Below are 12022 nucleotides of genomic sequence, written 5' to 3'. Positions count from 1 at the left end.
CCCATGTGCCACATCTACACAGCTTTTAAGTCCCTCCTGGGATGGTGACTCCAACACTGCCCTGGGCAGCCTATTCCAATCTTTAACAACCCTTTTGGTGAAGAAACTTCTCCTAATATCCAACCCAAACATCCCCTGGCACAAGTTGAGGCCATTTCCTCTTGTCATATTGCATATCTATATCTCTGTTTCTCTATCAAGCTATCAGTCCATCCTTCAGAGCTTAACATGGGGTAACAACACCCTGAAGTCCTGTTGGCAGAAACATGTTACCCATATCATCAAGTTCACGTAAATGTTTCCAACTCCAATAAAATGTTTTCAAGGACTGCAACCAAAGTGCAGCCTGCAAAAGATAATCTGACTCCATTCAGCACCTCCATGACCGTTGTAAAGGGAAAAAAAGACCCATGATGGTACCACTCTGAGAACATGGATAGTTCTAATGTACTGGGTGGGCACCAAATGCTCACTGTGTGCCAGTTATGCTACCAAGAAAAATGAACCACATGCAAATAATTAAAAATAATTAACTGTGTTTAGCAATGTAATCTATAGATATTGCAATCCAGGAAGAGTTTGGGAGAAAGCTAAGTCCTAGCAGGTTCAGAGGATCCCACAGATTCCACCCTGTGTGCAGTCATTTGCTACCCCTGCCCTGAAATTTCTGCTCCAGCTGAAGCAGAACAGTGTGAACACAACAAGCACCTTCACAGCTCATTTACTGGCTGACCATCCTGTCCTGCAGCACCCACACCTAATCCCAAACTCCCTACACTTCCAAGGACTGCAGCCTCAGGCCACTAGGCTTAAGTCTATTCCTGTTTAAGCAGTGTATAACTGTTGTCTAAACTTCAAATTCAGATACCACTTAATTTTTACTGAGTAACAATATTAATTATGGTCTGAAAGAGGCTAATCACAGGAGCTAGTACTCATGAAGGACTGTCAGCACATTGATGTTTCTGCAGCATAATATGCCACGTTCCCTTACCTAGAAGCCTTTGCTTCCTTTTAAACAATTACAGCTGGAGAAGGCAGGTAAACTTGTGATATAAAAATATTTCAGTGAGTTTTATGTGTAGAGCTATTAAGATCAGTAAAACAGTACCTCTGGATCGAATAGCACTAATGAATGTCAAAACAACAGAGAAAACATCTGTAAAATGAGAGTAGAGTTGTCTGCTATTAGTAAGTGGTCATTAACAGAACTCATTCACTGTGGACTCCTTAGGAAAAAGAAAGAATAGGGAATCAATGGGCAAAAGCAAGACAAACCTTACAGTGCATGTCCCAGCATCTTCCCATTCTGGGAATAGTGCTTTCCTTTCCCTCTTTCCATCTCCTCATTCCCCCCAAGTAAAGGATCAAAGCTTTTAATCTTCTGGACTGCTACCAGTGTTTTGTCTCAAAACACTTTTGTAAAATTATAATTCCCCAAATCCACAGTCACATGAATGATTATACAAATTATACCATAAACCAGGAAAAATCCTCTTCAGTTACTAGCTTTTGTAGTAAACATTTCATAGACTACAATTCCCTTCCATAAAGGATTCCAAATATTATGCTGGAGCTCAACTGGTACAAGTGGACTGCTACATTCCTGCAGCTTTTACAGGGGTTGGAATGGATCCTAAGTGAAACACAATACAATGAATAATAAAATGATGAGTTATCAGAAGGGCAAGAACTATAAATGCACATTATTACCTTTCAAAAGAAGTTTCCTATGTGCATTGCTAGTTTTGCCTTTCGATAGAGCAGCTGGGGAGAAATTATATTAAACATATAAATTGTTGTATATTGATTTAGTGAATTAGATTAAATCTACACCAAGAGCTATTTTGAGCCGGGTCTGCATTGTTTTGGTTTCAAGAGCTTGTTTAGAGCCAGTTAGCTGCAAAAATAACATTTTGACAAGCACTAGTGGTACAGATGAGGGAGCTGAATTGATGAATACGTTAGAGTTATTTCGGCAAAATGACTGACGTGGGCAACTGACGACCCAATCCCATGTTCCACCTGCAGGAATAGCTGCATCCTGCTGGAAAGGGCCACCTCAAATGCAATTGAAGCCTGCCTGTTTCCAGCAGGAGGCATGGCCAAAGGCTCAGGCTGAGCTGCCTGACTGTCCCCCATCTCTGCTGGGGTTCCCACACCCTGGTTGTACATCCCGGTTGGTCGCACAGTTGCTTGGAGACAGTTGCTGAGTTACAAGTCAACTAGAGCTGTAAAATAGCACTATGGGCACAGATTTGTTATACTCTCACAGATGAGATCTTGTACTTAGTGACTGCTCAGGGCTCTCTTTTCTCACTCTTGAAGATTCAGAGATTTAGGTATTTAGGAGGGAATGATTTAGGGAGCTGTCTGTCCTTACTGATACATTTTTGGATCTATATTTAACACAAGAGTAAACCTTCTGAAATGGCACCGTTTATTTCTCAGTGTTGAATTTTGCTCACAATATTTTTCTAGTGGATTTGCCATTAAACAGGACAAGAGAAATATTTCACACACTTGCTCAATAAATGAAGGGCATTTTACAAATTGATAGCTGTATTTTGTTCTTGCTCAATATTAGGATACATAAAATATGTTTCTGTCTCTTATGAATATGAATCTACGTCAGAGCTACCTGGTGTGAAATATGAAGAATTTAATTTCCTGCCACTTTTGCTGTCCCCTAACAGCTGATATTCTTGGTCATATTTCTGATATCTTTTGCACTTGCATGCATGTATTCTAAGTCAACCACGAAATAGAGCCACAAATACATTTAATGAACAGAAAGCAGACATAAAATTAAAAGTGACCAGCCTTTATTTTTGTACAATAAGTACAGGTGAGGCTGGAAGGAACCTCTGGAGGTACCAGGTCTCATGCCCTGCTCAACCAGCAGCTTTTGAATAACCCCAAGGATGGAGACTGTCCTACCTGCTGGCAATACTTTGTCTAATGCAGCCAAGGAAAACATTTGCCTTCTCTACTCTGAGAGCTCATGTTCAACTCGGTGTCCACCAGGACCTCTATGTCCTCTGCAGAGCTGCTTGCCAGCTGGTCAGCCCCCAGCATGTACTGGTGCCTGGGGTGGTTCCTGCCCAGGTACACTTCCCTTTGACATACTCAACATTACTATCCACTGCTTTTTTAGGTGAGCTCCAAATGCTTTACTGTCTTTGAATTATGCCTAAGATTCAATCTGATAATTTGTGTACAGAGTTAACAGGACAGTTGACAGGACACAGCCCTCAAATACTTCACTCCTTTTCTCTGTATTTGGAAAGCAGCCCATTTAGCTCTACCCTTTATTTCTTACCCTTTATGTTGGAGGTCATTTTCTCTCACTACACAATAGCCTGGTTTCCAAGCTTGTCTTTCCAAATACCCAAATCAAAGCAGTGATCCATACAATCACCAATTTCTTCAAAACACATTTTCCTATTATAGAATCATAAAGGTTAGAAAATACCTCAAAATCATCAAGTCCAGCCTTCAACTGAACTGAACTTTTGCCCACTAAACCATATCATGTAATGCTGAATTTCAACTCTTAGAGATTCATCTTTTCTTAATCACTTTTCTAGCAATTCTAATTTTTATGACATTAGCACCAGCTCTCCAGGTGTGGAAACAAGTTTGCTGGTTCAGCTCTCAGGGTTGTATCTACAATTCTAAGTAAGACCAGCAATGCATTTGTTGTGTCCCATTCCTCTGCTACAACTTCTGTTTAGAAATTTCCTGTCTGAGCTGCCCTCGGAATATCACCTTGTCCTGATGATTTGTTACTGTTCATTTTGTCAGTCAGTTATAGACTTTTCTATGGTGAAGCCACATATTGCTCCTCAGGGTGGGCTAATGTTTAAATTGATCTAGCAGTAAAATGCTATTCCTGTGGTAGTGCCTGCAGTCAAGAGGCTTTCTAGGTGGTTCTGGATGGTTAAGCTGATCACTGACCCTCTGGTTTTTTTTCTTTCACTTTTCAGCTGTAGCCACAAATTACCAATTGTGGATAGCAGCACCAACCTGAGGGGGAAGGTGGGAGCCTGCACCTCAGGGCTCAGGTATGGCAATGGACCAACAGGCCAGACCACAACTGACCTAAGAAAAATGCAAAATGACACCACTGGTCTTTTTTCAGTGCCCTTAGGAAGCAGCTGTATCCCAAGCTCCTCCATAGTTAGCACTACCACTAAGAACTCACTGAGGTTTCCATCTATAACATTCTCTTTCAACAGTGCTGCCTTTTAAAGGTCCATCATCCTTTGGGTCTGCTGACCTCTGGCAGACCTTCCTATTTCTGCTGCATTTGAAAGAAGAACATCTATCATCAGATTTTATGCCTTTAGCTAGTTCTTCCTCAAGATCTATTTTGGTAAGCCATACTACAGTTTTAACTCTGCAGGGTTTAAAGTCTTTTCTTCTCTGTTCGTATTTCCAATTTTCAGCCAAGACTTCCTAATTCTAAATGACATTGCTTAGAAGCCATTTAACTATGCTGTCTTTCTTTGGTGGCTGCATTCCTAATAGATTAAACAAACAAGAAAGAAAGGAAAAAAAGGGCAGATACCTTTTGTTTTGAGAGGTGTCTAAGACAAGCCAGCCTGTACAGAAGGATGTTAAATTTCCAGTTTCAAAGCAAATAAAAATACATGAAGAGCTGAAGAAAAGTCATGGTTAGCTTAATTTAGAAGAATGTTTTAATTTTGCAAACCAGATATTACTCTGGAATTGTGTAATTTTTCACCTTTAAGCTTGTTGTAGCAAAGGTTAGACTGCCACATGCTGTACTGCTCTTTTTTCAGAACCATCAATCTACATAAAGTGTATCCAGACAGCTCCTTGGGCATCAACCCAGGACAATTTTGAGTGCTCCCAGGAGCTGACCTACATCTCTCACTAAACTGTTGAGGTAGTAATTCTGTGAAGCCAATTCTCTGCAGAAATATTTCATTATTTTCTACTTTCTTCACCACTCTTCTGTAAACTCAGACCACTAACTCAGTCCTCCTAGAACTGACAGCATGGAACAGCCAAAGTTTCTTTTCAGACCAAGCAAACCAGTCCCCATTCAGAGAAATTTATCCAAAAAACCATTGATGGAATTAGGATATTTTAGTGACAGACTGAGTCACAAATGCATGATTCCCAACCGTTCATTTATTAGGTCATATAACAGTGAAAGGATTTGATCATAACATTATAACACAGCTGTTTTATTTCAGATGTGGAACGAGTCCAAGTATTTGATAATTATGCTGCTTCAATTAGTGGTGACTCGAGAGCTAGTTAAGTGGTATTGTTTGCTCCCAGGCAGGAAGCCCAGGGAAGCTCATTAACAAGCCTGAGGACATGAAGGTCTACTGGGCTGATACGCAACAGGCGATGCGAGGTGGCAGCATGTCAACAACATGGACCTCCCTTTCCCTCACTGAACACAGTTAACAGCAGTTAAACATAAAATCTACATCTTCCAGCAAAAGGTGAGGAAGTGTGCTGGTTTTGGCTGGGGCAGAGCTAACTTTGTTCACAGTGGCTAGTATGGGGCTGTGTTTTGGATTCTGCTGAACACAGGGTTGATAATATGGAGATGTTTAAGCTATTGTTGAGCAGAGTTTACACAGAGGCAAGGCCTTTGCTTCTTTCTGTACTGCTATGCTATAGCAAGGAAGTTGGGGGTGCATGGGAAGTTGGGAGGAGACACAGCTGGGACAGGTAACCCAAACTGACCAAAGGGATATTCCACACCATGGGACATCATGCTCAGGATATAAGGGGGGAGGAAGAAGGAGGGAGTGGAGGACAAGTTTGATGATGGCGTTTGTCTTCCCAAATAATGGTTACCTGTGTTGGGGCCCTGCTCTCCTGGAGATGGCTGAACATCTCCTGCCCATGGGAAGCAGTGAATTAATTCCTTGTTTTGCTTTGCTTGTGTGTGCAGCTTTTGCTTTCCCTATTAAACTGTCTATATCTCAACCCATGAGTTTTTCTAGCTTTTACTCCTCTGATTCTCTTTCCCATCCCATTGGTGGGGGAGTGAGTGAGAGGCCATGTGGGGCTTGGTGGCTGCTGGGGTTAAACCATGGCAGGAAGGAAGGCACAGAAGGCTGTTGGATGTAATAAAGTGGCACTAACCTAAGCAGAGAAGAGCAGCAAAGGATACCTGGCAAAGCTCTCTGGGCCTATGCAGAGATCACAAATAATGATAGAGTGTTTTGGAATGGAAGTGACCTTAAAGATCATTTCATTCCAACCCCCTGCCATGGGCAAGGATGCCTTCCACTAGACCAGGTGGAATCTGATGAAGATTCCCATCATGAGATAGAGCTGATTAACATGTCAGCAATGTTAATAAATTAAACATTTGTGGTCCTCTGCTTTTTTCCCTGAGAAATTCAATCCCATATGCATCTTTTTTTCCTGTGTTCATTGCCCTGTATTAGAAAAGAACAGTTTATTCATCCTTTTTCTTCCCTGCCTTCATCAAAATACAGTTGTCTTATCCTCAAGGCAGTGGCATGCTGTCAATATTTTAATAATGCTACCATAACTCTACCATCCCTAGCCACCAGCTCTGGGTAGAGGATTAGTGTCCTCTGACAATCTGGAAATCACTCCATGCAGAAGTTAGGAAGCATTAGCTTTTGATTCACCCAAGTAAAAATCCTACAGTGCTGTTATATTGCTACTGCAAATCTTGCACTTGTAGAAGATAGACAAGGATGGCGAAAGGTTGTCAGCATTAACCACCATGGTTGCCATTCATATTTGACCTTGGGAGTGAAGTAGAACAAGGGGAAACAAAGAATCACACATTATCTTTTCAAACTGCTGCAAAAAAAATGTCAGAAGGAGAAGCATATCATCTTCCTTTTTTACACTCTCGCCTCCTTAAAAAGCTTATCCATATCCATGGCTCTATTTAGGCATCCTAACACGAACACATGGGTACATTTTTGGAGGGGCACAGAGGAGGAGAAGGGGTGAGCATGGGAGGCTCCACAGCACATTCTGCTCCACAAAATCCTACTTGTGGTTGGCTAAGAAACAAAAGAGTTAATATTATTATTCCCCACCACTTGCATTACTCAGAAAATTCCCGGCAGGCTGCCAAAGCTGCCATAAAACATGAACAGCCTGAAGAGATGGATCCATATGGAGGCTGAGGCAGCTACATCCAGCTCGTGCTACCACTGGTATTAGTAATGCTGAGAGCAAAGGGAACTATGTGCACCACATGGCTCCGGGAACCCCGAACGCCGGGAAAACGTGACAGCACTTCTCACAGGGACTTGGGCTCTCGTTTTGCAGCTCTCTGAATACAATTGGCTTATGAAGCTTATTCTGATGATGAGCTAAGGTGCATCGATTTGGGTATCTCTGCTTGAACTAAGGGTTATCTATAGTAACCAACCGAGGAATCAGATGGTACATTTGGCATTAACATTAAGATGGCAAGACACGGTTGAAAGGAGAGTATGGATTCTGGATACAATCAACAGTTTTACCTTTTTCAGAAATCCTTCAGAAGTGAGGAATTTAGGTAATCAAAATTATTTTCTACAGACTGGTCAGAATTCCCAGATGTTAGGAAATTCTGGATTTATGCTGCTTTCCATATATAAACAGTATGTCACAAGCCTTACTCACATATTTTACTGTTGATAATCTCTGAGTGATTCAGTGCCTTGATATAAAGCCATAAATCTGACAATTTTTAAATGTTTAATTTTTCAAAACATGTACTGCCATTGCCTTCCTACTAGTATTTATATGGAAACACATGGACTGGATTTATCCAGCTCAACTTACATGACTGCCTGAAGTGTCTTCTGAGCATTTGTGTGCCTAACCTGGGACAACCAGGCCCTTGTTTAATGCTCAACTGTGGTCTGGAGTCCTTTAAAAAGACATCCAAAGCCATAGTTGTAACTTCTGGAGAAAAAAAATTACTATTTTGACTTAGAGAGCTCTTGTCCTTATTCTTTCTTGAAATAAGTTGCTAAGCATTTTCTACACTGCATAGTAGGTTTAGCAAACATTACATTTTACATTAGGTTCTGTAATTCTAGGTTTAAGTATATCTTCTTCCTTCAACCTGCCCTAATATCCTAAAACCCCAACAGAGCCATTCACTAAAGCTGTTAACTTGCAAATACAAAGTTGATCCTCAGATTGATATTTTGAAGCTTTGCTCTGCATCACAAAATATCTCACAGTGTGTTAAACCATCAGGTCACATGTCTCAGTACACTGATAGAAGAAAAACAAATTGTAATCACTTCTTTCCAATTTTCTTTTTTTCTCCCCATCTCTTTCAACTTTTGGGATTACATTTATAAGGGTTTTCCTTCCAGATTTTTTTTTTCTCCTTAGCAAAATGACTGACAAAGAAGAGAAGTGCTGGGATTACATTTTATCTATTCTTGGTCTCTCTGCCTTTCTGATAGCAGTTCATCCACTACTTGGTGGATCTTTTTTACCCAAAATCAGAGTGCAGCACTCCAAGTTTAACTTATCAAAGATGAGTAAAGGGCAGTAAGACATCACTAGATCTTACAAAACCTTGTAAATACAGATTGTGCATAGTGAAATCATCAAATAAAACCAAACCCTTCTTGTGCAGAAACAGATAAGGCTTGCAGAGACCAGTAGGATCCTTTGGGGATAGGTTTATTGAGCCTACCTTAAGTTTGCATACATCACTCCTGCTGAGGTATGCAAATTCCCCATAAAGCAAACACTCAAGTCTGCAGGTCTTGCAGACTAAAGATCTCATTTTATAATTAGGATGTGAAAGACCAGACAGGCAGGAACCTTCTCGTAACTGCAGAGAAAGTTGGGTTTGAACGCGGCTCCTCCAAGATCCAGCCTGCAGCATCCACTGCAGGAGAGCCCAGTGGGGAAATGCTTCATAACATCATGTCTGAGACAAGATAAACCTTCAAAGCATCTTAATCTGTGTGCAAGGAGCAGCAAACCATATATAATCTTTTAATGTCTATCTTTGTAATGGGGCAGTTTTCAGAGGAAACTTTGTCGTGAGACAGTTCTCTATGCACAGGAGAGAACAGTAACCAAAGTGAATCAAAGCTAATTAAAATAATAATTCAAAAGAGATACTTCTTCCAGAGATATTATTACAGAACAATAAAGAAGTTGCTGTGCAAACATGGCATGTTTTATTGAAGGCAGTATGTCTGTATTCAGAACCCTATAGACAGGAAACCAACATCAGAAAGGGGGAAAAAAGATGTGTCTGATCTATAAAAAATGGGGAAAATTAAATATTAGAAGGAAAAAAACTAAACCAACCAAAAAAAACCCCAAAAAACCCCAAAACCAGGAGCAAAAGCAAAAAAATCCCAATAAAACTAATATTTTTCCATGAAGACCTTTTGAGGACAGAAATACCAGACAACTGCCAAACCAGCCAATATGAGAAATTAGCTAATAATACTAACAGACTCAACAAGTATGTGTGAAAAAATATAAAGTTTACTACTGAGCCATTGGCTCTGTGGCAACTCAAAATATGAACAGTTTGGCACTAGGCTTAGTACTATGTATTGCTCCCTATTGCCAGAGCCCAATAAAAACCAGATTTAATAAAAGACAGTGATGAGATTTCAATGAAAAGTTGAAAACATCTGTGTATTTTTTCCTTACTTTACAGATTTATAGCAAAAATAATTAGAGGTTTTATTTTTAATGACAGGAAAAAAATCCAGGGATTTAAAAATAACAAAAAAATCATGAAGTACAAATAAGTAAGATTAGGAGTGGAAAAGCTGGTGGTGCTGGCAATGACCAGAAAATGCTTCACAGCAACCAAACATGCCTGTTTAAAAACCCAGTGCTTTCCAAAAGTGAGAAACATCATCTCCCCCAGGGTCTTGGAGAAGAGTGTAAGGGCCAAAGTGGATTAATCATTTAAGAAAGAATATTCTGGCTGTATTATTTTCCCTTGAGCTATAGTACAGACATTTTGAACAAAGCTGCTCCTGCATGTGAATTTAATCTCTGTACCTCAAATACTATTCTGAGCAATACAGGAATGGGGCAAACTGACTGTGAAAGTAAATGCTTAGAATGGGCTCATGCATCTACCAAAAGCTGCCATCGTGCACTGATCTGGTGTTTATCATGAGTAACTGTGTTGAAAACTCTCTGGGTGGATAATTGCCTGACAGCAGCATTTTTGCATATAAGATCATCACTAAAAAAAATTCAAAATAAACAACTTTTACATCTTACTACATCAAAAGGTCTTCAGAACAAGATATAAGAGTATGTAAATTGGATTAATGACATTCATTTGTACAATAAAAGCAGCAAAACACAGTAAAGAGATAAAGCAAATAAAACTACTTAAAATATCAAATGTTTTTAATAATCAGAGAGTCAAGCTGATGCTTCAATAGCAATGTAGCAATTAGATGTGGGTTAGTATGCAAATGAAGGAGGAATTTCACTCAGAAAAAAAAATCCTCTGTAATGTTAGGCAACATTCCTGTTTGTAAAAGGTGTTCTGGGTGAGTTTTACAGCAGTGTCATGTTGGACCAGCCCACATTTTTGTGTTCCAAACCCTTCCTGTTTCCTAATGTGAAACACAAGAATTTACCAACTTGATAATCCCTTCAGAGATGGAAAAACCTGCCCATACAGCCTTTCCATTCCAGTGACAGTCAGCACTAACATTAATACATCCCAATCTCTACAAAATGAACCTACTGCATTTCAGTCCCCTTGGAGAAGGAAAGTCAGTGCTTAAATGACAACATTTAATGTACCTAGATTAGGGGCATTTGAATAGTTCAGAGAGGATCTGGCCAACACACATAGCCATCATGGTGAGGTTTTGAATTCCATATTTCCACTTCCAGTAAACCAGCTGAAACATGAACACTTGGGTAGCAATTATGATTATCACAGAAAGCTGAAACTCTGCCTCACAGAACGCCAAAATGCTGCAAGTTACTCTGTAAGGATCCTAGATTAGGGGCATTTGAATAGTTCAGAGAGGATCTGGCCAACACACATAGCCATCATGGTGAGGTTTTGAATTCCATATTTCCACTTCCAGTAAACCAGCTGAAACATGAACACTTGGGTAGCAATTATGATTATCACAGAAAGCTGAAACTCTGCCTCACAGAACGCCAAAATGCTGCAAGTTACTCTGTAAGGATAGATAGAATCATAGAATGGTTTAGGTTGAGAAAGCCCTCGAAGATCATTGAGTCCAACCACTGACTCAGCACTGCCAAGTCCAGCACTAAACCATGTCCCAAGTGCCACATCTACACAGCTTTTAAATATCTCCAGGGATGGCAACTCCAGCACTGCCCTGGGCCAGTGCCTAACAACCCTTCCAGTGAAGAAATTTTGCCTAATATCAAATCTAAACCTCCCCTGGTGCAACTTGAGGCCATTCCCTCTTGTCCTGTTCCTTGTGAGAAGAGAGAGAGGGTTGCACGTTGCATGTCTCAGAATGGTGGCAGGAGCCCTTTTTGCATCACTGGCTACCAGACAAGACATGGGCAGTGTCTTTCAACTTCAGAGTTGCCAAAAAAAAGTATCATGCCACGATACTGAGCTTCTAACACCTTTACAGATGGAACAAGACCTATCTAGAGCAAACTACCTGAATCAATATGCCATGTAACCCCAACAGGACACAGCAGTACACCTTCAGGTGACCCAACAGGCCAAATTCAAGTACCCAGAGCTGGGCCCAAACTGTAAGAAAGAAACAAAAGGACTAAAACTGCTCAACAGCACTTCAAAAGAGGTTTGCATGGGATACAGAGAAGGAACAGAAAAAAATGGCAGAAAAATGAGACTTGGGGATTAGTATTCTTAATCTTTGAGTCTTGGATAACAGGTGCCTTCAGAGTTCCCAGTTCTGAAGAACAACCACTTTGTTAGTTGTACACTGGATTTCTATTAAATACCTCCAACCTATTCTAAAAATGCACAGGAAATTATGGGAACCAAGTAGTTACTCACAGACAA

The sequence above is a fragment of the Acanthisitta chloris genome, unplaced genomic scaffold (genome assembly GCF_000695815.1).
Source record: "Acanthisitta chloris isolate BGI_N310 unplaced genomic scaffold, ASM69581v1 scaffold3990, whole genome shotgun sequence".
NCBI lineage: Eukaryota > Metazoa > Chordata > Aves > Passeriformes > Acanthisittidae > Acanthisitta > Acanthisitta chloris.
The sequence above is the reverse complement of the archived record's forward strand: the minus strand, read 5'-3'. Positions refer to the sequence as shown.